At 44.8% G+C, this 25,906-nt stretch overlaps 1 long non-coding RNA gene across 1 annotated transcript in view; it reads right to left on the bottom strand.

Moving 5' to 3' along the window:
* Positions 1-25,906, bottom strand: part of LOC138285771 (uncharacterized) — a 95,964-nt gene that overhangs the window by 9,613 nt on the left and 60,445 nt on the right. The window contains exons 7-8 of the long non-coding RNA XR_011201646.1: positions 9,395-9,415; positions 999-1,045 (exon numbers count right to left, since the gene is read on the bottom strand). This is a non-coding gene — a long non-coding RNA (uncharacterized lncRNA). The remainder of the gene's footprint in view (positions 1-998; positions 1,046-9,394; positions 9,416-25,906) is intronic.

Here is a 25,906-nt window from a genome sequence, read left to right as displayed (position 1 = left end):
TGGCTGTATTGGTGATTCCATGGTGCTGATGGAGCTGGTAATATTATTGGCGGTATTAATGGCTATCTTGCTAATGGAATTGGTAGTGGTATTTGCAGTGTTGGCAAGATTAATGATGGTACACAGCTGGTGGTATTGGTGTCAATATTGATGATATTGATTGTGGTCTCGGTGGTGCTGTTCGTGGTATATGTAGTATTGTGGTGGTATCAGTTTAAGAGTGGTGGTGTCAGTATTATAGTCATAGTATTGTTGGTGGTAGTCTTCATGGTGGTGGTATTGAGGCTGGTAATGGTGTTGGTGGTATTGTTAATGATAGTAATGGTTGCGTGATGTTGGTACTGGTGATACAGATTCTGTGTGCTCTACTAGTGGATTTGATCATGTTCACAAAATGACGTGTACACCCTGAACATAAACCTCTTTATTGCTATTTAGTTATCACATTGATACAGCTTGATCCCAAGATGGGCTTCTGATTTGATAGTTAAAAGCAATTACTATCGAGCTCGCACTCCAGTCATAACAAATGCATTAAAAATGCATGCTTGAGAAAAAACAGTGCCAGAGAGTCCAAGGTAGAAATAAGCCAACCTACTAAGGTGTCAGAGGTCGCAAAAAAGTCCGCTAGAAGCTAAGGAGTCCAGTGCATTTCTTCTACAAAGTTAGTGTACGTTATTTTAGACCAGTGTCTAGAGAACGCTGGCCTAGTGGAAAGTGAGCCAGAAAGGAGAAATTGTTCGAATGGTCTTTTCAGTTTCACTAGAGGGAATGTTTCTATCCGCTGTTGCCCAGACAAATCAATTATTTGTGTAGTCCGATGACTACGTACTGGATACTTTATGCAAATGCCATCCAGAACCAGCAAGTTTTCATTTAAAAATATTACATACTTGTTTTCTCCTCGTATGAAAAATATGATTGCTGTACAGAGGATTTATCATCTGAAAGGCTAATCTGTGCGGAGGTAGACAGGAAATGTACGATGTGTTACTCACCTGCAAGGCTCAAAGACAATTACCAGTTCAAATCCGCTGTCTTACTTCTGGAACAAAACAAGATTTCAATTTAGTCAGACTGTTTTTGACAGTATTAGGCTCATAAACTCGTGGTTTGTATTGCACAAGGCATACTATATAATATAATGTTCACCTGGATAAAACATTCATACAATTACAGAATAATATTGGGTTTTGCAAAACACTTACATTTCGCCAAAAGGAACAGTACTTAACAGCAGAGAAATGCTGAATTTTAGTGATGATCTGGGAACGTGGCTGGAGATGATGAATCATTTATTTCTCAAAGGATGTGGTACAGCCAAATTACAACAAATAAAGAGAATTTAAACTTAAAATTAATTTGTGAGAGAACATTTCAGTTATAAATGAAAGAATGAAGATTATCATAATTGTTCCATCACAAATGTCATTTTCAAATGCAGAAATTCTGCCAGTAAGGTAGAATATTCAGTCTTACATTTAGGGTCATGGTTGATCTTGAGGTCATTTCTGGTGGTTCTATTTGCAAAACTAGGTGAATTTCCCATAGAGGTTTAAGGCTGTTTATAATACTTTTACTTATCATTCCCACCCTGGAAATGCACACAACGATACTGTTGCTATAGACAAGACGTTATGTGATAATAAGATTGAAATGTGGAGGTAAAAACATTTTATTAGTGTCAATATAGAACAGGGGTTTTTTAACAGCTGGAGGGACAAACATAAAAAAGGAAATTGTGCTAATGCATATTTGCAACAAATTTCTTTGAGCAGAACGTTTCCACCTGTAGAAATTCTGCATTAACACTCTTAATGCATGCAAATACACCAGAAAACTGTCACTCACATAGTTTTCGAAGAGTATTTCAGAGATTTTTTTGTGAGTCCTTGAAAAGTTGGAAATTTGCTCCATATGTTTTAATAATTCAATAACAGCAAATTTCAAGTCACTTTTTCTCTCTCGGTCTGAAATTGTGTTTTTGTCTAATCTAAAAGCATGTACATATGTTTATAAAGCAACTTTAATTGTCCTGCCACAAAATGTACCTAATGTGTGCCTCTAAGAACTGCCTACATCACGCTGCTCTTTCTGCACTTCCGTCTCATTAGGACCTCTAGCAGCATTGTGGGCCTCAGGAAGAGGTACCTTTTAATTGCAATGAGCCATGCAACATTAGTTACTGACTCCATCAGAATTATGAGGTCTGCAGGAACACTGCAAATATGCAGTGCTTCACTCACAGATTTAGGTTGCTTGAAGCAATCAAAATCTCAAGGTGAAACCCCTGGGGCAAATAAGGGAATAGCAGGAGAAATGGAACTACAATTACCAATTCTCTGGTACTACCTAATTTTTCAGTGGAAATTATGGGTTCCATTGTCACCCTCTTTAACTCCACACCTTTGCAATTACTAGATTTCCAGGGATTTATAAAGCCTGGGAAGCACGTGGAACAGGAACAAAATGAATGATCTTGCAAACTCAGCCACTATAGGCTCTGATATGTAAAGCTGCATGGAATTTGGAGCTCAATTTGTACTTATACTACATGTTAGACCTGTCAGCCTTAGGGTGGTCATCCCCCAAACATCTTGCCTTACCTCTCTTTTTTTTGCTGATCTAGTTTTATTAGATTTGGCACTCTCTGCACTTTACCACTGCTAACCACACCTAAAGGGTGTGTCTTCACTCCTTAAAACATGGTGTAACCAGCTAAATGGCACATTTAATCTACTTATCTATCCATAGTAAAGTGGTACCACACTTCATGTACCCAGGGCCCATAAATTAAATGATAGTAGTGGGCCAGCAGCACTAATTGTAACACCCACTTTACTAACCGGTCAAATATGCCTCAGGCCTGCCATTGCAGCCTGTGTGCAATCAGTTTTAAACTGCCATTTCAACCTGCCAAGATAAACCTCTCGCCAGGCCTAAACCTTCCTTTTTAATATCTATAAGACACCCCTAGGGTAAGCACTACATAGTCCAGAGGGCAGGTTGCAGTGTATTTAAATGTTGGAAGTGTGTTGTTTCAGTTTTACATGTACTGGTCGTGAAAAACTCTTAAATTAGTTTTTCGCTACTCCAAGGTCAACTGCTTTCATAGTATAACATTGGGTTACCATATTACATTTAATAAGTGATACCTTTCAATTGGGGCAGGAAGGAATATTGAGTTTGGTGTCTAAAGAAATATAATTTAAAATCCTCTTAATTGTAAGGTTGGATTTTACGTAGAAAATTGTGAAAAGGGCACTATTAAAAAGTTTGCATTTTCTTGTGCTATACATTTGGTGCCTGAAGCTTGTAGCCTTGGTCATATGATTAGGTGCAACTGCCAGTTGGGCTTTGTGTATCACTCCCAGACAGTTAGATGAAGGGCGAATAGGTGTTGGCAAGATGTGCCATCTCTGGCTTGCCAGGGGCTGAGCTGTCACCTACCACATTTGCACATCACAAAGACTCAGCCTCAGAACACTCACAAAGAGTTTCACACCAGTCTACTGTGCTTCCAAACAAGCTGAGGTTAGGACAGGCAGGCAGGCAGGAAATTCCTTAAAATCTCTGGGGGTGAAACCTTCCAGAACCTTTGCCTGCTTCAAAGCTGGCACCAAGTATAAATATTGGTTCTTCAGATCCAACTCTTCAGTACACCTCTGGGCCTATGAAAAACGCAGATGGAATTCTGTGCTGCTCTGCAAGAAGGACTACCACTCTGCTGCCTGCAGTCAGAGTGAAAAGGACTGGATCTGCATCTTGAACCAAATACCACTAGAGTGACTCCAAGGGCTAGTTGGTTGGCCTCCTGATCAGAGACTCAGGGACAGAAAAAGCTCCAACCACCTTGAACCCCATACCTGGACACTGCCTGCTGTGAATCTTGCCCCCAAGTGAAGCCACCCCAGTCCTGGACCTTTGGAGGTGGGTCTGAAGGTACTTTGCCAGTCCAGCTGTGGTCTCTTGGGCAGGACCGACACAGTGCATTGCATCTCCTCACAGTTCTGCGTCAGAACAGCCACTGCACAACACATCCTTGGCGCAGGACACCACATCGCAAGCCTTCAACAACAGCATCCTCAACAGCGATGCAGGATCTACCATCACAAGCCTTATCAACGACCTCATCAGAACTGCCACTGCAAAACACATCTCTGATGCAGAACCTTACGTCACCACCTGCGGCCTCTCGAACTGCCACTGGGTGATAAATCCTCAAAGCAGGATCTTCCAAACCTACACAAACAGGATTGAAGGTGCTTTGTTCTGCGGACCTAATTTGATCTCTTTTTACAGCCCATACTCCATCTTGGTCAGTCTGAACTTATGAACTTATGACTCTTTCCTGGCCCAGCACAACCAGATAATCACACCTGTATAGGTTAGTGAAGTATACAACAGTGTTCTGAAACCTGGAGCGTTGACTACCATTTGTGTTTCCAAGATGTGCAGTTTGCAGCACAGTTATTGAGTTAATAAACCCACTTTATACTGTGCATTTCATGAACGTTCTTGACCCATCATAAGCTAGGTGAAGATCTGAGCAGGCTGTATTGCAGGATTGTCAGAGGTTGGGTCAATTTTTCTCAAGGCCCCTTGCTGCATACTAAGGGTTAGGCAGTTGCCACACACAGCATGTTTCAAAGCATGTGTTAGCCTCGATATGAGACCTGCACCTACAGTGATAAGACATGCTTGCAGCTGATCAAGTGGTAGGTGCCACACACCCAAGGATCTCCACTTTGCTGCTGGTGCTAATAGGGCAATTGTAGTGAGGCAGGGATGGCCATATCCCATACTTTTCTATATCTCCACCTATGTTGCATCCTGTCTGGAAGGGCAGCACCATAAAGGATTACAGCTCATAGCTAAGCTCATAGCTAAGCTTGGGTCTCCTGCCCTGCTGCAAGTGTCATTGACAGCCACTTTATTTAGAGCTGTACCAAATGTATTTTGAAATGTTTCACTTTATCTCATCACTTTATGTCATTTCACTGAGTGGCCTTGCTAAGAAGTATTGATCTGAACACCCTCTGCACTAATGATTATATTTATGACTCAAATGGGAAGCCAGTTGTCTTGTGCCTCATTTAAAAGCCTCAATTATTATAGATTGACCAAAATTATGTCATATTAAGCCAAATATCAGAGAACATTTTGCACAGTGGGTATTCTGAACGGATTTTTTTCACGGCACTCTCAAATGTGTTGATCATTGGAAAGGAGTCACAATGAAGAAAAGTAATTGTCCAGTGATGGACTTGACCCTCTCTGTAGGGCTACCCCAAACTTTTTGTCTTACTCTCTCCTGCTTTCTGAATTTGTTTTTGTTGGCATTAGGACTCTGTGCACGTCACTAGGGGTGAGCAGAACTCTCAGAGGTTTACTCTGCAGAATTCTGTTTAGTACATAAAAGCTCTTTGAGATTCTGCAGAGTTCTGGGAGCGGGTGGAAAATCAGTGCATTACACTGATTTTAAGCTCCAGGAGCTTGGTCTGCGCTGAGAAATCAGCAAATATGGCACCATATGGAACATCAGAGGGCGCTGCTACTAGAGTTGGTTTTACTGCTGCTCTAGGAGGTTTTCATGCATTGGGAATATCTCTGTAGGTGCCCTTCTCACACCCGAAAATTGCACTAGGAGATGCCAATTGTCCAACGCCAATTTACTGTTAGCAAACAACGCTTGAGAAAAAGCTCTGCGACATGACAGTCAGTGCAATTTGGCTGTAACTCCGTGTTACATGTGCCAAAACTCAGCGAAGTGCGACGAATGATCGGAATTTATCCTCACCTCTGCATCTTACCACTGCTAACCAGTATCAAAGTGCTTGTGCTCTCTCCCTTAAACATAGTAATGTTGGTTCATTTAATTTACATGTAATTCCATAGTTTGTGGGACTTCATGTTCCCAGGGCCTGTAAATTATTTTCTACTTGTTGGTCTGCAGCACTCATTGTGACACACAATAATGTAGCACTTTACAACATGACTCAGGCCTGCCCCTGCAGTCTCTGGTGCCATTTCAACCTGCTAATTTGGACTGGCAAAACAAAACATTTGCCAGGCTTAAACCTTCCTTTTAATGCATTTAAGTCTCCCGTAAGGTAGGCTCTAAACAGCCCACAGGGTAGGGTGCATTGTATTTAAAAAGTGTGGCCTGTGTTTGTTAGTTTTACATGCTCTGGTAGTGAAATACTCCTAAATTCATTTTTCACTACTGTAACGCCTACCTCTCCCATGGGATAACATTGGGTTACCCAATTACATTAAATAAGTGCTAACATTTTCTTGGGAAAAGGTAGAAAGTTCATGTTTGAACTAAAATTGAATTGCAATTTAAAATCCTCATTAATGGCAAAGTTGAAATTTAGATTTCAATTTTGAAAATGCCGCTTTTAGAACGTTGGCATTTTCCTGCCCAACATTTCTAAGGGCTTCCAGGAGTTTCCAGCTGCTTAGGCCTATTAATGGCTCCCTTATTAAGGATGTACATTGGGCCCAAATAGTGATCAATAGGACCTTGGGTGTAGCTCAGAGAGGGCTACCCTGCCTGGATTGCTCGGTGTGGAGCTTTACCCTGCTCTACTCAAATTTCAAAGGACTGCCTCCAGCACCACACAAGGAAACGTAACACTGTACTTCTTGGAGCCCTGGCAGGGCATGGTAAGAACATTTTCAGAACTGCATATGGGGATATCCCAAGTGATTTCCTACCTTCAAAGACTGGCACCAGGTATAAATATTGGACATAGTAATCCACTATTCAATAAACTCCTGGACCTGCATACTTACCGAAGAAGGGCCACCTTGTTCCTCAGAGGACTGCCTTGTTGCTTGAGGCTTGTCTTGTTCTCCAGAGGATTGCCCTGCTGCTTGAGGCATTTCTTGTTCCTCAAAGGACTGCCAAGCTGCTTGAGGATTGCCCTGCTGTCTGCAAAGGAAGACTGGACCTGCTCCTTTCACCCCAGGCTACATGTGTGACTCCAAGGGTCAGTTGGCTGACCTCTTGTTCTGAGGTACCGGGAAAATAAATGCTCCAGAGGCCTCCATATAACAGCCCATCTGACCTGCTGCAACTAGACCTATTTAGACCTGCCACTGGACCTGCCTGAGCCCTGTTGGCCTCTGCTAGAGGGAGTCCCTGATCCCCAAGAGGTGCCTCTGAGAAATAGGGACGAGGTTATAGTGGGCAGTTGTCCTGGGCACCCAATTTCTGTGGTGCTTTGATTGTTTGTAGACAGGGTAAAACCAGGGGGCCTCCCTCTGTGCTAAGAAAACATCCACTGTTGGAACTCCATAGGGGTGGACTAGGTGGCCTTAGGGGTAAGTAGTCCCTCAGGGTAGGTGGAAGAACATACCCAAGACTGCCTTAGTTGTGGGATAGACTCAGAGGGTAAGCTTGCGATCCCTAAGGGTGGGAGTCATCACTACCACCAGGTTACAGTGAATTAAACGTCTAATACTGCTCTGAGGCATACCAATGCCTGCCAGACCATGGTAGTGAAAAGGTTGAATACCACAGATCAGTACAACTCACAGGTGTGTAAGGTAACTCAGGCCCATGGACAGGACTTTTTCCTCCCTATGGCTCTGGTGTCCCTTGAGTGGGGTATGGAGGTCTTACTCATTCTCCTGATGACCATTGACTGTGTTCTAGGAAATGAGTTGCCATCGGTGTTAGAAGAGCTGAGAGGGGCAGATGCCCAGTATATCCTCAAAAGCTCGTGGTTCTGGAGAACCAAGCTCAAAAGGAGGGTATTGGGGTTCAGAAAGAGTGTCAGGGTGTGGAAAGCCTCACCCCTGAACAATGTTCAGCGAGGTCAGATGACCTCTATTCTGAGAAATCTCACAGGTCATACAGTCCAACATCTCCGCTTGGAGCCTCCACCTGGCAGTGAATGGCTCTGTGCCTGTCCATTGACACTGACAGGTGTCAGTGACCTCTGTTGGTTGCTCTCCTTATTGGCACAGCTTTCCTTGAGTTAGGGACAGAAGCCTTACGTGGCAGAATGGGCCACATCACGTTTTTGGCTATGGTGGAACTGTCTGCTTACTGGGATGTATCTGTGAGCAAGTGAAGGTTAGGTGCTTCACACATGGGGTCCACAGGTGAGGAGAAAGGTTCTCCATGGGTCAGTCCAGTGACTCAGGTGAGTGTTGACAGAGGGATCCAACTAGGTTTAGCGAGACATAGAACTGACAAGTGCCACTGCCAAAGAGGCCCCTTGTCCATAGTCTATCACCTAAGCATGGAAGACCATCAAGGTATTGATTAGTGTACCCTAGCTTTTGGGTAAAGGGGGTTCATATTGGACTTGTTCCTGGCTGCAGAGTCACCCTTAAACTTTTTGTCTTCACCTCCTCTGTTTCCTGAATTTGTTTTTGTTAGCAGTTGGAGAGCAAACATGAAATAACTGTATAATGTGTGCTCAAAATTTTTGCATGCATTATTTGACCATTTCTTGAGCCAATTTGTAAATCAGTGGTGCTAACCATGCAAAAGTAATGCACAAATGTACTTTGCGCTTTGGAGTAATCGCATTTGGTATGACTGATGCACTATAAAATGAGGAACACTGTATTCAAGGATCATATTCATCTTGACAGAATACACTGCTGAGAAAGACACGTTATACTGAGTTAAAATACAAAAGTATTTTGAGTTAAGCTGAGGCATTTCTAAATCTATTTGGATATGGAGGAAAAACTTGATGTACTTCTGTAATTTATTACCCAGCATTATACGTTGCACGAGGTTTGTCATGGAGTAGGAGTTACACTTATGGTTGTTTTGGTCTTACTTTATTCAGAAAAACATATGAACTAATTTTGTAAACTGGTGTGTAATACGTTTTGTGGTGTTTTCACTGTGTTACTGTATGAGTCATTGCACAAATACTTTACACATTGCCTTCTAAGTTAAGCCCACCTGCTCTGTTCCAAGTTACCAGAGGGTGAGCACAGGATAATTTAGGTTGTGTTGTGACTTAGCCCTACAAGGATTGTGATCCCATCTTTGACAGGGTGCATACCTCTACCAACCAGAGACCCAATTTCTAACACCACTAGAAGTAAGACACACGCGTTTTTTTCTTGCTACTTCTATTTATACCAATTATATCCCAACTTGACACTAGTCTTTTTAGTTCAATAACACATAATAACACAACCCTATAATAGTCAAGATGGCTGATTCCCCCAGTACAATCTTCCATCGTGTAGGCTAATCAAAATATGTAACCTCCTAAAGGATGGGGAATGAGCACATAGATCATTCAGTAAAGTTCAACATGCATATGTTTTGAATATACAAAATACTATGTGCTTTATTTCTGCAAAAATATTAAAGGTCTTCATTTAAGGCTGTCACATAATTTATACTTACTCCAGCTACAGGAGGAAATCCCTATTCAAGAAAAGAAACATTTTGTAAATTAACATTTTTTACAATAAATATTTATTTCCAAAATACAAGTCATTCATGTACCAAGGCAGAAAAACAGAGCATGACCAATATCTGTCTTCAAAAAATGTTTACTCTCATTTCATTTGTAACTGTATAATACATTTAAAGGATCATCCTAAAAATGATGTATAATCTGCTGCCTAAACTAAATTATATTATCTGGAAATTGTGTAGAGCGAAATTGCCAACATTGTGTTGTTGTGGCTTTCTAGCGGCCCTGAGTATTTGGCTGTAGAAGTGTGTGGCTGCAGTGTGACCTATGCGGAAAGAGTTGGTTGAAGTGTATGAGGTGTTCACACAAAAAAAACGACGCAATTCCGGCGCAAACAGAGTATAAATATGCCCCCCAGTGCTCAATGCTGTGAACACAGAGGGGCATATTTATACTCTGTTTGCACCGGAATTGCGTTGTTTTTTTAAACGCAAATCCGACGCAAAGCTAACTCCATATTTATACTTTGGCGTTAGACCCGTCTAGCGCCAAAGATCTGGGAGTTTGCGTCATTTTTTAGCGTGGACACCTACCTTGCGTTAATGATATGCAAGGTAGGCGTTCCCGTTTAAAAAATGACTCCAAGGCATGTGCGCCTTATTTAAACTCCCGTGCAAAAATGACGCACGGAGTGGGCGTGTCAAAAAAAATGACGTCCAGCCGCTTTTGCGTAATTTGTTAACGCCTGGTCAGGGCAGGCGTTAAGGGACCTGTGGGCTCGGAAGGAGCCCAGAGGTGCCCTCCCATGCCCCCAGGGACACCCCCTGCCACCCTTGCCCACCCCAGGAGGACGCCCAAGGATGGAGGGACCCATCCCAGGGAACTTAAGGTAATTTCAGGTAAGTCATGTTTTTTTTTTTTTTGTGGCATAGGGGGGCTTGATTTGTGCCCCCCTACATGCCACTATGCCCAATGCCCAGGGGACATAAGTCCCCTGGGCATGGCCATTGGGCAAGGGGGCATGACTCCTGTCTGTGCTAAGACAGGAGTCATTTCAATGGGGGTTGGGAGTAAAAAAAAATGGCGCAAATCGGGTTGAGGCAGATTTTTTGCCTCAGACCGACTTGCCCCATTTTTTGACGCCCAAGCTCCATTTTCCCCTACGCCGGCGCTGCCTGGTGTGGGTAATTTTTTTTTGATGCACACCAGTCAGCTCCGCCGGCTAACGTCATTCCATAAATAAGGCGCCCGCATGGCGCTTTGGAATGGCGTTAGCCGGCGTTAAATTTTTTGACGCACAACTGCGCCAACGCAAAAAGTATAAATATGGCCCTGAATGTCTGGTATGTGGTGCACAGAGTCAGGAATTTAATTCTTGATCCCACTTTGAGCCAAATCAAACCATCTCAAAGTAGGTTTCTCATGATCTTGTGTTAGAAGATTAAAGCAAATTCTACCAGCCTGATTTTGCTCTAGGTGAACTCTGTCCATGAGATTCTTGGAAAGACTTATGTAGATACAATTGAAGTAAACGAGTGCTCTGGGTAGTTTTATTCTCTGCTGTGACTAAAGGAGGGGAATTATTTTCTAAAGTATGGAAAAGTAGAAACGGTAGCCATTAACTAATGCATAGGCTTGTCAAGCAAATGAGAACTTAGGCCCTCATTAGGACATTGGAGGTAAGTACTGCTTACCGCCATGCCGACTGCTGCCAACATACTGTTGCCGTGGTGGTTTACCGCTACCCATATTATGACCCACACTTAGCAATCCGTCACTATACAGACACACACAAGTCCGCCAGACCAAAGGTCAGTGGTAAACTGGCGGTACCAAAGCCCACACCCTTACGCCAACAGAACTATGCCTACAGCATTATGACCCACAAATCACTGTGGCGGACATTCAACCATGCTAAACCATTGGCAGTACATACTGCAGCGCTCAAAATACACACATACATACAAAACAACACCACATTGGACAATTTGAATAACACACACCTGACACACATACACACACCACATCCACACCACTATAAAACACACACACACATTACCCACAACCCTTTACAACTCAAATAAATTCGACAACTGAGAGACAGACACACCAAGAGCACCCACAGAACCAGAGCCACAGAACACCATCACCCATACACCATCCACTCACCTCACAGCTGAGGAAATTCGATTTTTAATACGATCGTATCGACCCGCCATTTTGTGGCCCGCCGCCATTTTATGTTGCCTTCACTCAGGCAGCACAGCGAACGAAGTCCATTCTGCCTTTTCTGCTTATTCTGCAACATGGTGTTCAAAACAGCCTTCTGCCTCTATCTTTACAAGGCTGGTATTAAGGTCTGACCGAGTACACTAATCCCTGTCTGGTTTTCTAATCCTTGTTTCAACTATCTGTAGGCTCACACTATTCTCCGCCGATCTTATCTTATCGTCTGGCCTTCGCTGTCCTTTGCTAGTATTCTCTCATTTCACAACTGTCCTCCAAACGCACACAAACTTATCGCACCACATGCAACTTCGTTGTGGATCAGTTAATGAATTAGTTCAAGGGAGGGGTGACAAACACAGCTGGAGGGGAGGCAACCTTAAGTCACTTGATACTTTGTTTTCCAATTCCTTCTATTGGTGCGGTCTTGTTTTCCGACATTTCTATTGGCTCTGTTCTATCTTTACATTATTCTTACTGGCTCCTTTCTATGTGTTCTGGGAGTGTATGTAGTTAATAAATGGTTTTTATACGGTATATAAGATTGTGCGCCACAAAGTAAAGTGGCAGTCTCCTGAGAACATACCTTGTGTACTTCTTGGACAACTGTACTAGCTGCAGCTAATAAATCTGATCTTTTACGCCTGACAGAGTGTCCCGTGTCTCTGTTAGTTGAGGCAGGTGAATCCAAGGAGATTTCAGGCGTACCCTGCGCCGCCAGGCCCATAAGGTTCTGGTTCTTCAACTGGCGCCCAAAGTGGGGCGGCTTCAGCGGTACCGGTCCTGCCTGAAGGTCGTGAGGAACCCCGCAAGAAAATTCTGGAGGAATCGCGAGCCACGTCAAGCGACCCCTGTATGTCGAAGTGGTCCGAAGGTCTTTTTCAGCGCGGTTACTCCTTCCTGACGGCTACTGACGACTGCTGCCCTGACTGCCGCCCTGCCTTGGCCCTTTCTTTGATGATGTATGGTAAAGCGAGACGATAGACGGGCCTCTGTTGGTGTAAGAAGACATCCTTAGTTAAGTATTTGGTGGGTCGCGCCCACAAATTTTGGTCTTTGTTTTGTCCTTAGGTCCTTAGATTTGGCCATTGCAGTGGCCAAAGCCGAGGGGTAAGTGCATTTGTGCTGTGTAAACTGAAAGTTTTACCCCCTTGATGTTTGTGAACAGCCAGTAAAAATCGTGAGATGTCTGGTCTGACTAAGTTTGGAAAACTTTGTTGCTTTGGTTGTAATAGGGACTCCCAGCTTGAGGACTCCTGTCCGATTCCTTCGGTTGGAACTCCCACATATGAGCTCTATTCTAAACATGGTGTTGGTCCTATTGCCTTTAATAAGACATGGACCCGATATACAAAGAAAGATGGTGTTTTAAAATGGCCAGAAAATGGTAGTTTCGAAACTGATGTGCTAGATAATTTAGAAGCAACGTTATTTAAAAGAAAAGCCCGGCCGGCAATGTTTGACTCTTTTCGCCTTTGGCGTAAGGAAGCCAAACAGAGAGAAATTAAACAAGCGAAACGAGATAGGAAAACACAGGGAATGACGATTATACAGGCTGCTCAGCAATTCAAAGATGATGAAATAGATAATGCAATGGAAATTTCAGACAGACAGCATCGAATGGCAATAGATAAATGCTATCCGACGTTGCCTATCTCTTCCCTTGATAAGAGAAAAGATTTTGAGGAAGATTCCTTAATGTCCCACTTATTGAAATTGCCTCCGCCCTATGTACAAGGTGCTAATGCACCCCCGATGTTACAGCCTGTTCAGCCGCCAGTTGTGCTTCCGCCTGCTCCAGCTTTTCCACATTTGCCTCCACAAGTATTGCCTATGCCAGCTTTGCCTTTAACTCCTTTGCCTTCTGCTCCTTTGGCAATTCCTAATGCTCCTTTAGTTAATTCACCTAATACCTTGTCCCCTATCCTTATGTCAAATTCTCCATCTATGCGTAAGCGATTTGCAGATACTGTCTCTGGTCTCTTATCACCTTTCTTTGAAGCTTTAAACGTGTCTCCAGCTTTTTCTCGAAGACAGTCTCGTAGTCAATTCCCAGACTCCGAAGAGCGAGAAAAATTGGACTCACTTGCTTGTAGATGGATCAAGAAGCGTCCCCAATATAGTACGTCTGATATTATGTCCACCTTTCTGCAATGGAATGCACCTACGCAGAGATATGTTTTTAAAGTTATGTGCGATACTCTCGCTAAAGAATGGGAGGATATGAATTTGGGTTCGGTCCCACAGGATCTGTTAGATGTTCAGGCTGACTTTGACAAAGGACTTATTGTGGGTCCTAAGGTTGAAAACGCTGTCAGAACACTTATTTCTTTCAGATCCCTATTGTTCTCACAGACTTTTCCTGATTCTGATCCTTCAGATAGGACAGCACTGAAAAACTATCCCATGAGAGAGGTTTCTCCAATATGGAAGGAAGAAGTTGCAGCAGCAGGTGCTAATCCAGCTATTCCTGCGCATTTTCAGCGCATATGGATACATGTCCCCTGGAAAAGGTCTGAAGTTTTAGCACTTAAACAGTCACTACCAGATCCACGCAAAAATCCTGCTGGTTACTATAAAGAGTTGTCGCAAACAGTTGATGCATGTACTATGAATCTAGCAGATATTGACATGTTGATGGGAAATGTAGTTCCACAGACAATATGGGCTAAAATTCGTAGAGAGGATCACGCTCAAGAATTAGGCGGCGATTGGAACGCTATTATTGCCGCAGATAGAGGTCAAGTAGGTGGTGCAAAGCCCGACGCTTTGATCTCAGAACTCCCTGGTAGGATTATTACATTAATGAAAACAATGATGCCTGCCTTGAGAGTTAATTGGGATAAGCTAGCAGCATGTAAACAAAAGAAAGATGAAAGTGTTTCCGATTTCTTTACCCGATTCGAGGAGACATTCATTGATCACAGTGGTCAAGATATGGCTACAGAAGGGGGACAGCGATTATTTGTGGATAAGTTCGTATATAACTTGCTTCCTGAACTATCACACAAGCTAAAAGACTCCGAGAGTTCATGGGCAGTTTCTTCTTCCGCCCAGATATTGGCTACTGCACAATATTATGAAAATAGAGACAAAGAAGAAAGGGAAAAACAAGAGAAAAAGACGAAAGAATTAAAAACTAAAGTTCTCTTGCAACAGGCTTATCCTCCTCGTTATGTTCAGCCTCAGTTTCAACAGCCTCCGCAGTTTCAGAGGTTGTATCAAAAGCCTGAACCATTCATTCCAAGACCTTTGCTAGGTCCCAATCAATGTGCTTATTGTAGGGAGGAAGGTCATTTTAAGAACAGTTGTCCGGCATTGTTGCAGCGTAATGGAGCAACATCTGCTTCACGAGGTCGTGGTGGTCTTCAGTCAGCAAATAGAGGTAGAGGTCGAGGTGTGTTAACCCAAGAGCAGCGTTCTTTTGTTCCTCCAAATTCCGGAAATTACTTTGACCAGCAAAATGTTAGGTCTACACAGTATTATAGTGAGGATCAGTATATTGAAGGAGGGAATGAAAGTCTTCATTTTGAATAGGACAGCCATGGACAAAGTAAGGGGGTTACGTCAATTCCAGTGGATCAGAATGGACCTTATGTTAATGTCACTACAATGGGTGTTTCAGAGCCATTTCTTTTAGATACTGGTGCCATGAGAAGCTCTATCATTCATTCTAAACTCCCTGGCGCACCTTTGTCTGGCTTAACGAATGTATCTGTAGGATTTTCTGGCGCCCCTGTTCGCAATCCAGTTTCTTGCCCTTTGCCTGTTTCAATAGGCCCTTATGATTTAGAAGCTCCGCTTCTTCTGACGAATGGTTGTGGTGAAAATCTGTTGGGTTTAGATCTATTAAAAAGAATGCATGCTACGATATATTGTTCACCTTCTGGTGTATACCTCACTCTAGGACAGAAAATGACTAGTCCAATGTACTTATCAAAAGATCAATTCCCACCTGAATTGCTTTCTCTTCCCGAAACGCTTTGGGCTACGGGTCCGAATGACGTTGGTTGTCTTGAGATCCCACCTTATGTTGTTACTCTTAAGCCCAATGCTGAAATGCCACGTATTCCGCAATACAGAATCTCTACTGAAGGTGAGAAAGCACTTCTGGAAATTGTCCATGATTTGATTCAGAAGGGTGTGGTTGAGGAGACGAGAGGAAATACATGTAACAGTCCTGTTCTTCCGGTTCTTAAACGCACTGATCCTTCTCAGCCTCCTGTTTATCGTTTTGTAATTGATCTTCGGGAGGTAAACAAGATTGTCGTACCGCAGTTTCCTGTAGTCCCAGATATCACTGCTCTGTTGACGATGATACCTTCTACAGCGACTTGGTTTTCAGTTATTGATCTAAAGAATGCTTTCTTTAGTATTCCCATCGCCGAAGAGAGTAGAGATATTTTTGGTTTTTCCCTCGGAGGCCGAAGCTTCCGGTTTAAACGCGCACCTCAAGGTTATTGTGAAAGTCCCTCTATTTACAGTCAAGCTCTAAAATGTCATCTTGATGCCTTTTCCTTACCGTCCGGTGCCGCTCTCATTCAGTACATGGATGACTTATTAGTTGCCGCTGATTCAGAGGAGATTTGCAAAAACGTGACCGTTGCACTGTTGCGTCATTTGTTTGATCTGAATCACAAGGTTTCTCCTTCTAAATTACAATATGTCTGTCGCGAGGTGACTTATTTGGGTCATCTCTTGTCAAAGGAGGGACGACGATTGACCCCCGAACGAATTCAGGCAATTGCACAAATGTCGGTGCCATCCACACAAAGAGAGGTACGTGCCTTTTTGGGCATTACTTCTTATTGTAGACAGTGGATTCCGAGTTTCTCTTTATTGGCTAAACCGCTGTTGGCGCTAACTTTAAAAGATACGCCTCAGCCTCTTCCGTGGACTGACGAATGTCAGAAGAGTTTTACTGATTTGCGTATTGCTTTGTGTTCTGCTCCTGTATTGGGTACTCCTGATTACAGTAAGCCCTTTACGCTCTATGTCCACGAAAGAGAGGGTTGTGCATTGTCAGTCTTAACGCAGCGTTTTAGAGATCAACAGCGACCATGCGCATATTTCTCAGCTACGTTAGATCCAGTAGCTAAAGCATTGCCTAGTTGTCTTAAGGCGACAGCGGCAGCAGCAATTTCTATTCGACAGTCTGCTGGAGTAGTGCTAGATAATACTCTCATTGTTATGGTGCCACATGCAGTGGATACTTTACTAAATAGGACAAAAACGCAGCATCTTACGAGTGCTCGGTTGTCCGGATATGAGCTGACGCTTTTGGCTAGTCACATACACATCAAACGATGTAATACCCTGATTCCAGCTACTTTGTTGCCTCTTCCAGAAGAGAGAGATGTCTCTGAACAGCATGATTGTTTTCTCCGTACTGAAGAAGAGACTAAGGGTAGAATTGACCTAAAAGACACGCCATTAGTGAATCCAGATGGAACACTATGGGTAGATGGTTCTTGTTTCAAGCTCCCGAATGGAGATACAGTTTCAGCCTACGCTATTACTACTTTGCATACGATTGTGGAGACAGCACGCATTAGACATAATTCAGCTCAGGCAGCTGAATTGATAGCCTTAACTAGAGCGTGTGTGTTATCCAAAGGAAAAAGAGTAAACGTGTACACTGATAGCCAATACGCTTTTGGTGTAGCGTTTAACTTTGGGCGTTTATGGAAGGAAAGAGGATTCTTTACTTCCCATGGTACTAAGATACAACATGGTCAATTAGTGACTGAACTTCTTGAGTCACTTACAATGCCTACTCAGATAGCGATCGTGAAGTGTAGTGCACACAAAAAGATTGTGGACGATGTTGGTCGAGGAAATGCATTTGCAGATGAGGTAGCGAAAAAGACAGCCAGAGACAACACAAGTCGAATGTATGTCGCAGGTCCCGCAAACTGCGTAAGAGAAAAGGGAATGTGTGAAGATACAGTAGAGAGTGTGAAATCAATTCAAGGAGAGGCTACGGAGAATGAGTTGAGAAAGTGGAAGGAAAGTACAGGAATGTTAGATGAGATGGGATGTTGGGTTGAATAATCAGAACATCAACGTTGGCTGTTACTAGATGCTTATGTACTACCTGTAGTTACTATGGCACATGGTCCAGCTCACCTAAGTGCAAAAGGAATATGTAAACTTCTGGCTCCAGTGTGGCAAAATGAGGGGATCCCAAAGTGTGCAAATAATGTAGTAAAACATTGTATTGTTTGCTTGATGTACAATCCGGGAAAGGGAACCCCAACTCCAGCAGGTCATTTTGCTCCTCCAACATATCCATTTGAGGTGTTGCAGATCGATTATATTCACATGGAACGATGCAACAACCTCAAATATGTTCTGGTGGTAGTATGTGCTTTTTCTAGATGGGTAGAAGCCTACCCTCTGAAGGACAATACTGCTTTATCAACTGCCAAAATACTTTTGAAAGAATTCTTCCCTAGGTTTGGTTTGCCGCGCATTGTCTGGAGTGACAATGGGAGCGAATTTGTGGGTCAAGTCATGCAAAAAGTTTGTGCAGGTCTTGGCATAAAACAGAAGTTCCACGCGGCGAATCACCCACAGTCGGCTGGTTTAGTAGAATGCTACAATGGAACCTTGAAGCTTAAAATTGCTAAGGTGCAAGCTAGCACAGGACTTAATTGGCCTGATGCTTTACCATTGGCTCTTCTGTCCACCAGAACAGCAGTACACTCTCGTTTGGGGCTTAGCCCTTACGAAGTGATATTTGGTCGCCCAGCTAATGTATGGGGAGTTCCTCGCCCTAAGAAATACTCAGACTTGCCATACCCGATGTTGATTGACTACTTGCATGACCTTACAACTAAATTGCGTGTTCTTCATCAACAGGTTCAGAGTGCTCTACCAGAGGCTTCCACAGACCCAGGTCATTCCATCCGACCAGGTGACTGGGTCTGCACGAAAAATTTCCAACGACAGAGAAATTTGGAGCCCAGATGGAGAGAGCCACGCCTGGTTCTTTTGACCACAAGAACAGCAGTTAAAGTCGAAGGAAAGAAAAACTGGGTGCATGCCGTGCACTGCAAGAAAGTGCCTTTGCCCTTGCCTTTCGATCAGTGGGTCCGTAGAGGCATCAGTGACTCTGAAAGTGAGAAAGTTCCGCAATTTGTACCATTCAGTGATGCGCGTCTAATTGGAACACTTTCTGAGAAAGAGGACGACGACATCCTTCAAGAAGCAATACCATCGCATCGTCGCTTGAACACGACAAATCCAGGAACATTGTTTCAAAACCAGACTGCCTCTGGACAGGAACGCTATAATTTGAGACCAAGACCAAAGAACTTGTAAATTTCTCTCCTATGTAGTACTCTATCCCGGTTGCAGGGTCACGGTAGGAGTCTTAGTTACGACCTGAGTAAGTGGCAATAGGCCTGCAGGACCTCACAGTGTCATAGGACGGTAGATAATCGTGACTACAGTGATTGAGGAAGATTGCCGTGAGCATCCACTTAGAAAGATGGAGGCTACATTAGATAAAAGAGAAAGTAAAAATATAAAGAATAATTGTAAAGAAATATATAGTCGTTGTAGTATTGCTCTATGCGTCATTATATTGTCGTGTATTCTTTTGGCATCTGTAAACTGGATCATTATTACTCTGCAGCAAAAAGTTGTCTCTTCTCCTACCTCTACATCTTCTTCTACTATCTCTCCGCACCTATTTCACACTCTTCCCCAGCATGAACTCATCAGAAGAACTGAATACTTTAACAATTCCTTCGTCCAGTTGTTACATCAACATCAGTTAGTGATCAATACAACTGACTGTTGGGTGTGTGGACTCATACCACATACAGTAGAAAAAGGAATGCCATATTTAGTTCTTCCATTCTCCTATGAAGGTTCCGCTTGGGCTTATTTTGTCATTTTCAATAATGCATATCAAAGTAAAATTAAACAACCTGTCAGTTCACATAGTGTTGGTTCAGATTTCAGTCATAGTTTATTGATAAAGGGAATGGTAGCTATGGCTAAAATCATGGAAAAAAGTGAAGCTTCCATAGATGAAAGAAAAGCATATACCAATTGGAACATAACTAATTACATTTCCAGCCTCAATGATAAGGTTGAGCAAGGAAAATCTCCTCCGATACGGGTCATACCCCAACAAGGAAATTTCTGTCTGCAAATAAATGGTAGAACTCCAAACACCGGACAAAGAGAAAGTTTATGTTCCCATACATATGTTTATTCAGCCCTGAATTCACTGCCGTTAGTACCATCTCAAGGTACATACTTCGTTTGCCACGATAGGGCTTATACATGGTTGCCAGCTGATTTCTCTGGTACTTGTTATATAGCCTTTCTTCTTCCCCCTACATACACCGCTCCTGCGAACCATCATAAAAATAGATATGGCAGAGGGATTGTGGATTCGAAAGACACAGCAGGACAAGAGGGAGGAGATTTCCTCAAAGGATTTCTTCCCTTCTGGGGTCCAATGGCCAACAGCAGAAATATAAGGCAATTGGTTCGTGTCGTAGAAACCACCATAGACATCACTGTAGGAGCTTTAAGTAACATTACAGCTGAACTACAGGCTGATCGTCTTATGACTTTGCAGAACCGTGTTGCCTTAGACTTTGTTCTTGCGGACCGTGGTGGAGTATGCAAATTGATCGGATCAAGTTGCTGTATTTTCATACCTAATGACGCTCCGACAGTATACCAAGCTATCTCTAAGTTACACATAATCTCCGAGTCGATTCATCAGGACGAAGGAGATTGGTCCTTTTCAGAGTGGTTTTGGGGATTACTGTCCAAATGGGGTTGGAAGGTATTGACATTCTTTGGAGTAATTTTAGCTTTTATATTCTCTTGTTGTCTTTGTATGCACTGCGGTCCTGCCATCTGTAACCTATGTGCTACTGCATGTATTCCCAAACCCAAGTCACAAAGAGCAGAGAATATCAAAATGATGGTACAGCAACAGCTTGATGACCTCATGGCCATAGACATCGACTCAGATTAACATGAGTTTGTGTATCTTGCCTGAGTTCTGGCAAAAGGAGGGTCTGAGGAAATTCGATTTTTAATACGATCGTATCGACCCGCCATTTTGTGGCCCGCCGCCATTTTATGTTGCCTTCACTCAGGCAGCACAGCGAACGAAGTCCATTCTGCCTTTTCTGCTTATTCTGCAACATGGTGTTCAAAACAGCCTTCTGCCTCTATCTTTACAAGGCTGGTATTAAGGTCTGACCGAGTACACTAATCCCTGTCTGTTGTTCTAATCCTTGTTTCAACTATCTGTAGGCTCACACTATTCTCCGCCGATCTTATCTTATCGTCTGGCCTTCGCTGTCCTTTGCTAGTATTCTCTCATTTCACAACTGTCCTCCAAACGCACACAAACTTATCGCACCACATGCAACTTCGTTGTGGATCAGTTAATGAATTAGTTCAAGGGAGGGGTGACAAACACAGCTGGAGGGGAGGCAACCTTAAGTCACTTGATACTTCGTTTTCCAATTCCTTCTATTGGTGCTGTCTTGTTTTCCGACATTTCTATTGGCTCTGTTCTATCTTTACATTATTCTTACTGGCTCCTTTCTATGTGTTCTGGGAGTGTATGTAGTTAATAAATGGTTTTTATACGGTATATAAGATTGTGCGCCACAAAGTAAAGTGGCAGTCTCCTGAGAACATACCTTGTGTACTTCTTGGACAACTGTACTAGCTGCAGCTAATAAATCTGATCTTTTACGCCTGACAGAGTGTCCCGTGTCTCTGTTAGTTGAGGCAGGTGAATCCAAGGAGATTTCAGGCGTACCCTGCGCCGCCAGGCCCATAAGGTTCTGGTTCTTCACAGCGCACACCCTTACACACACACCCTCATACACACCACACAGACTACACCCATGGCACCACAAAGACACCCCTGGTTCTCAAAGGAGGAGCTAAGGGTCATGGTGGAGAAAATCATCCGGGTAGAGCCACAGCTATTTGGATCACAGGCGCAGCAGACATCCATTACCAGGAAGATAAAGCTATGGCAGAGAATCGTGGAAAGGGTCAATGCCGTAGAACAGCACCCCAGAACTAAGGATGACATCAGGAAGAGGTGGAATTACCTACGGGGGAATGTACATTCCGTGGTTGCAAGACACCAGATAGCTGTACAGAGGACTGGCGGTGGACCCCCTCCTCCTCCCCCACAACTAACAACATGGGAGGAGCAAGTCTTGGCAATACTGCATCCTGAGGGCCTGGCAGGAGTAGCAGGAGGACTGGACTCTGGTAAGTCAACTCTTTACTACTTTCACCCCCCACCTGCATGCCATCACAAACTACCACCCCTACCCTCACCCCCATCACTCCACCACCTCACATATACCCCACTATTACAACCCATCCATCCCAATACCAAGCCCTGCATGCAACACCAATGCATGGACCCCCCATCACAGACTTGCATGGACACCCATCACTAAAGCATGCACATTAGAGAGAATCACCTAGCCCACAAAATCACTACTCACACAAGGGAAAGCAGACAGGGCAATCACAACCATACAGGGCAACACACCCATGCACAAGATGTCACACGCAGAAACTATAACACTTCATTTACATCCCCACAGGTCCCCCACCCACCGTCACCGGAGAGGAGGTGCCAGCAACATCCAATCCCCCCCCAGAAGAGGTCCACAGTGAGGACAGCAGCTCTGCACGCCTGGATCAGGATGACCAACCTGGCCCTTCAGGGATCTCCAGACAGTCGGTTACCCAGGCACAGTCCCATACCACCACAGAGCCTCCCCCTCAGGAAACACCAGCACAGCACCCACCCAGCGGGCCCATACCTCTGTTCCCAGGACATGTCAATCAGCAGTGTGTGCACCACTATAGGGACCCCAGGCAACCCCACAAACACAGGACGATCAGGGACCTGGGGTCAGTGGCAATGGGCACACGGTTCAGGGGACAGAGGCACAGGACAATAGGGAAGCTGGGAGGACTGCTGTGCGACAGGGGGAGGACAGGCCCAGGGAACCAACTCTCCATGAGGCATTCACCAACATCCTGGGGGCATACCACCATTCCTAGGAGATGATGGGCCAGATACTGGACAAGTTGCTGGAGACCCAGCGGCTGCAGGAGGGACAACACGTGGGGATCAGTGAGGACTTGAAGAACATCCATACCACCCTGGTCACCATTGCATGGGTGCTGGCTGACAGGGCCTACACCATGAGGGAGGCAGTGGCACACCACCGGGCTCCTGACACTAGCCAAACCGATGAACAGCCCTCCACCTCTGCTGTCACTAGTGAACAGGAGGCCCAGCCACAGGAACAACAGGCCACCAGCACCCCACCCCCTGCAGAAGGAGAACCACCCTGTAAACAGTCCCTGCGATCCAGGCAAAAGCTAGAGAACATTGCTAAGACCCTTGACAGGGAATAAGACTCTCCTGATTGTCACCCTTGTGCCCCACTCTGTCACCCTATTCACCTTGAACTGCCATTGCTCCCCTTCCAATGACCCCTTGGACAATGCACCTGTGATACAAATAGACTGGACTCTATCCTAGACTTTCCTCCATTATCCCCCCAGCCCATTGCACATCCCCTTCTACCTCTTAGCACTTAGATCAACACCCTTTGAAAAAATACAAGTATGGAGTATATCAAATGATTAAGCTATGTATTTTCTGAACAATATTTAAACACTGCAATACAACTGTACAGTAATGTATACATCGGAATGACCTGTAGTTGGCTGCAGTCAACACACCAGGTGCCAGAGTGGGGCACAGATATCTGAAAGGAAAGATGCCAAAGGGTACAGTGGAGAATCTGCCCGTCCTGTACAATGTCAAATACAAAACTGTCTATGCAAAGTGAAGTTACAGTGTCTTACCTGTGTGTCATTGGAAGTACTGTCGTATAATAGCTGTTCTGTTGTCATCATCCTCATCCTCTGCCTCCTCATCTTCACTGTCCACAGGGCCCGCTACTGCCCCACACCCATCTCCAGCCTCCTCCTCCTGCAGAAAAGGCACCTGGCGTCTCAAGGCAAGGTTATGCCACATGCAGCATGCCACGATTATCTGGCACACCTTCTTGGGTGAGTAGCACAGGGATCCACCTGTTAGATGCAGGCACCGAAACTTGGCTTTCAGGAGGCCGAATGTCCTCTCAATTATTCTCCTTGTTTGCCCATGTGCCTCATTGTAACATTCCTCTGCCCTTGTCCTGGGATTCCTCACAGGAGTCAGTAGCCATGAGAAGTTGAGGTAACCAGAGTCACCTGCAATTATCGAGGGACAACTGTTAGACACCCATTAACCCTTAGGGGTCACCCCATACCCATACACCAACATCCACTGGGTGGGAACCAGGGCTCACCTATTAGCCACACCCGGTGCCTCTGGAGTTACGCCATCACATATGGGATGCTGCTATTCCTCAGGATAAAGGCATCATGCACAGAGCGAGGATACCTAGCATTGACATGGGAGATGTACTGGTCCGCCAGACACACTATCTGCACATTCATTGAGTGAAAGCTCTTTCGATTTCTGAACACCTTTTAATTTTTCCAGGGGGGAATAAATGCAATATGTGTACCATCAATTGCCCCAATAATGTTGGGGATATGTGCCATTGCATAGAAGTCAGCTTTCACTGTGGCCAAATCCTCCACCTGGGTAAAAACGATGTAGCTGCGCATGTGTTTCATCAGGGCAGACAACACTCTGGTCAGCACCATTGAGAACATTGGCTGTGACATTCCTGCTGCCAAGCCCACTGTCACTTGGAAGGAGCCAGTTGCCAAGAAATGGAGCACAGATAGGAATTGCACAAGAGGGGGGATCCCGGTGGGGTGACGGATAGCAGATATCAGGTCAGGCTCCAGTTGGGCACACAGCTCTATGACTGTGGCCCTGTCAAACTGTAGATGAGGATAATGTGCCTGTTCTCCATTGTTGACAAGTCCACCAGCGGTCTGTACACGGGGGGATGTCTCCATCTCCTATTCACCCCAGCGGTTGTAATCTAGGGGGCAAAATGGGGAGCAGTTCGTCAGTATTCCACATTTCCAAACACTACACTGCATTGCATGTTGTGACTGTAATGGTATGTCGTTGGATAGGCACAAATGGTGCCTATGTGTACTGTGATGCACTTAGGTGCCATAGCCTGCCCCCTCTGTAATGGCGGTAATTTCACCGATGTTGTGCGCCGTTGTGGGAGGCGGTCGAGAACCGCCGTGCAAAACCTCATTGGTTGTCTATGGGCCCTATGGGTTACAGGGGCCATTGGTGATGTAGGTCGGCGGTGACGGTGTGCACCGCCATGGACGTGACCACCATTTTCTATCTGTTCACTCACTTGCTACCTGACCTTCAACAGGAGAGGACCTACGTTGCAAGTGCTGCTGTGACCTGTGTCTGGAACTGACCATGGCTCATGTCACTGGTTAAAGGGCCCCTGCCTTCACCGCTGTGGAGTTGGAGAGACTGGTGGATGGGGTCCCATTACCGAATGCTGTGTGGGCCTCCAGACCAATAGGTGAGTACACTGTGAGCATGATGCATGGGGCATGAATGTATGGAGTGCAGTGTGTGAAGGCCTCATGTAGGGGGGGTTGGTGGAAGGGTTCTGGGCAGCGTAATGCATGTATGGTGGGCAATGTCTGTGTGTAAGGGGATGTGAGGGCCATGGTGGGCCATGAGTGTAACAGGCCGGACGGTATGAATGATACCTTTTTCAATGTATCTTTTTCTGCAGGTCAGTGCCCATCAGAAAAAGGGCATATGGCATGCCATCGCCAAGGACGTGCGGACCCTGGGGGTCTACGAAAGGCAGAACACCCACTGTCGCAAACGGTGGGAGGAGCTGAGACTCTGGGTAAGAAAGACGGTGGAGGCACAGCTGGGGATAGCCTCCCAATGAGGAAGGGGTGCTAGTCGACGCCTGACCCCACTGATGGCCTGCATACTGGCGGTGGCCTATACGGAGCTTGAGGGCATCACAGCAGCCAAAAGAGGGTGAGCACAGTTTCCAAATATACTACTTGTGGGTGGTGGGGTGGTATCCTGATGGGGGATGTGGGCCTGTGGGTGCCCCTAGGCCAGGCCGGACATTGCAGGGTAGGTTCCATGTTGGGCAGGGGCTGATGAACACTACCTCCAACCTAGCTAATTGGCATCCACTACTGGGCAGGGGTCTTTGGGTCTCAAGTATGCTGCTATTGGTGTTAGGTATTCCTGTCCATGGGCTTGT

This window comes from Pleurodeles waltl, chromosome 1_1 (assembly GCF_031143425.1).
Source record: "Pleurodeles waltl isolate 20211129_DDA chromosome 1_1, aPleWal1.hap1.20221129, whole genome shotgun sequence".
NCBI classification, from domain to species: Eukaryota; Metazoa; Chordata; class Amphibia; order Caudata; family Salamandridae; genus Pleurodeles; species Pleurodeles waltl.
Note: the sequence above shows the minus strand (reverse complement) of the source record. Positions and strands in the feature narration are given on the sequence as shown.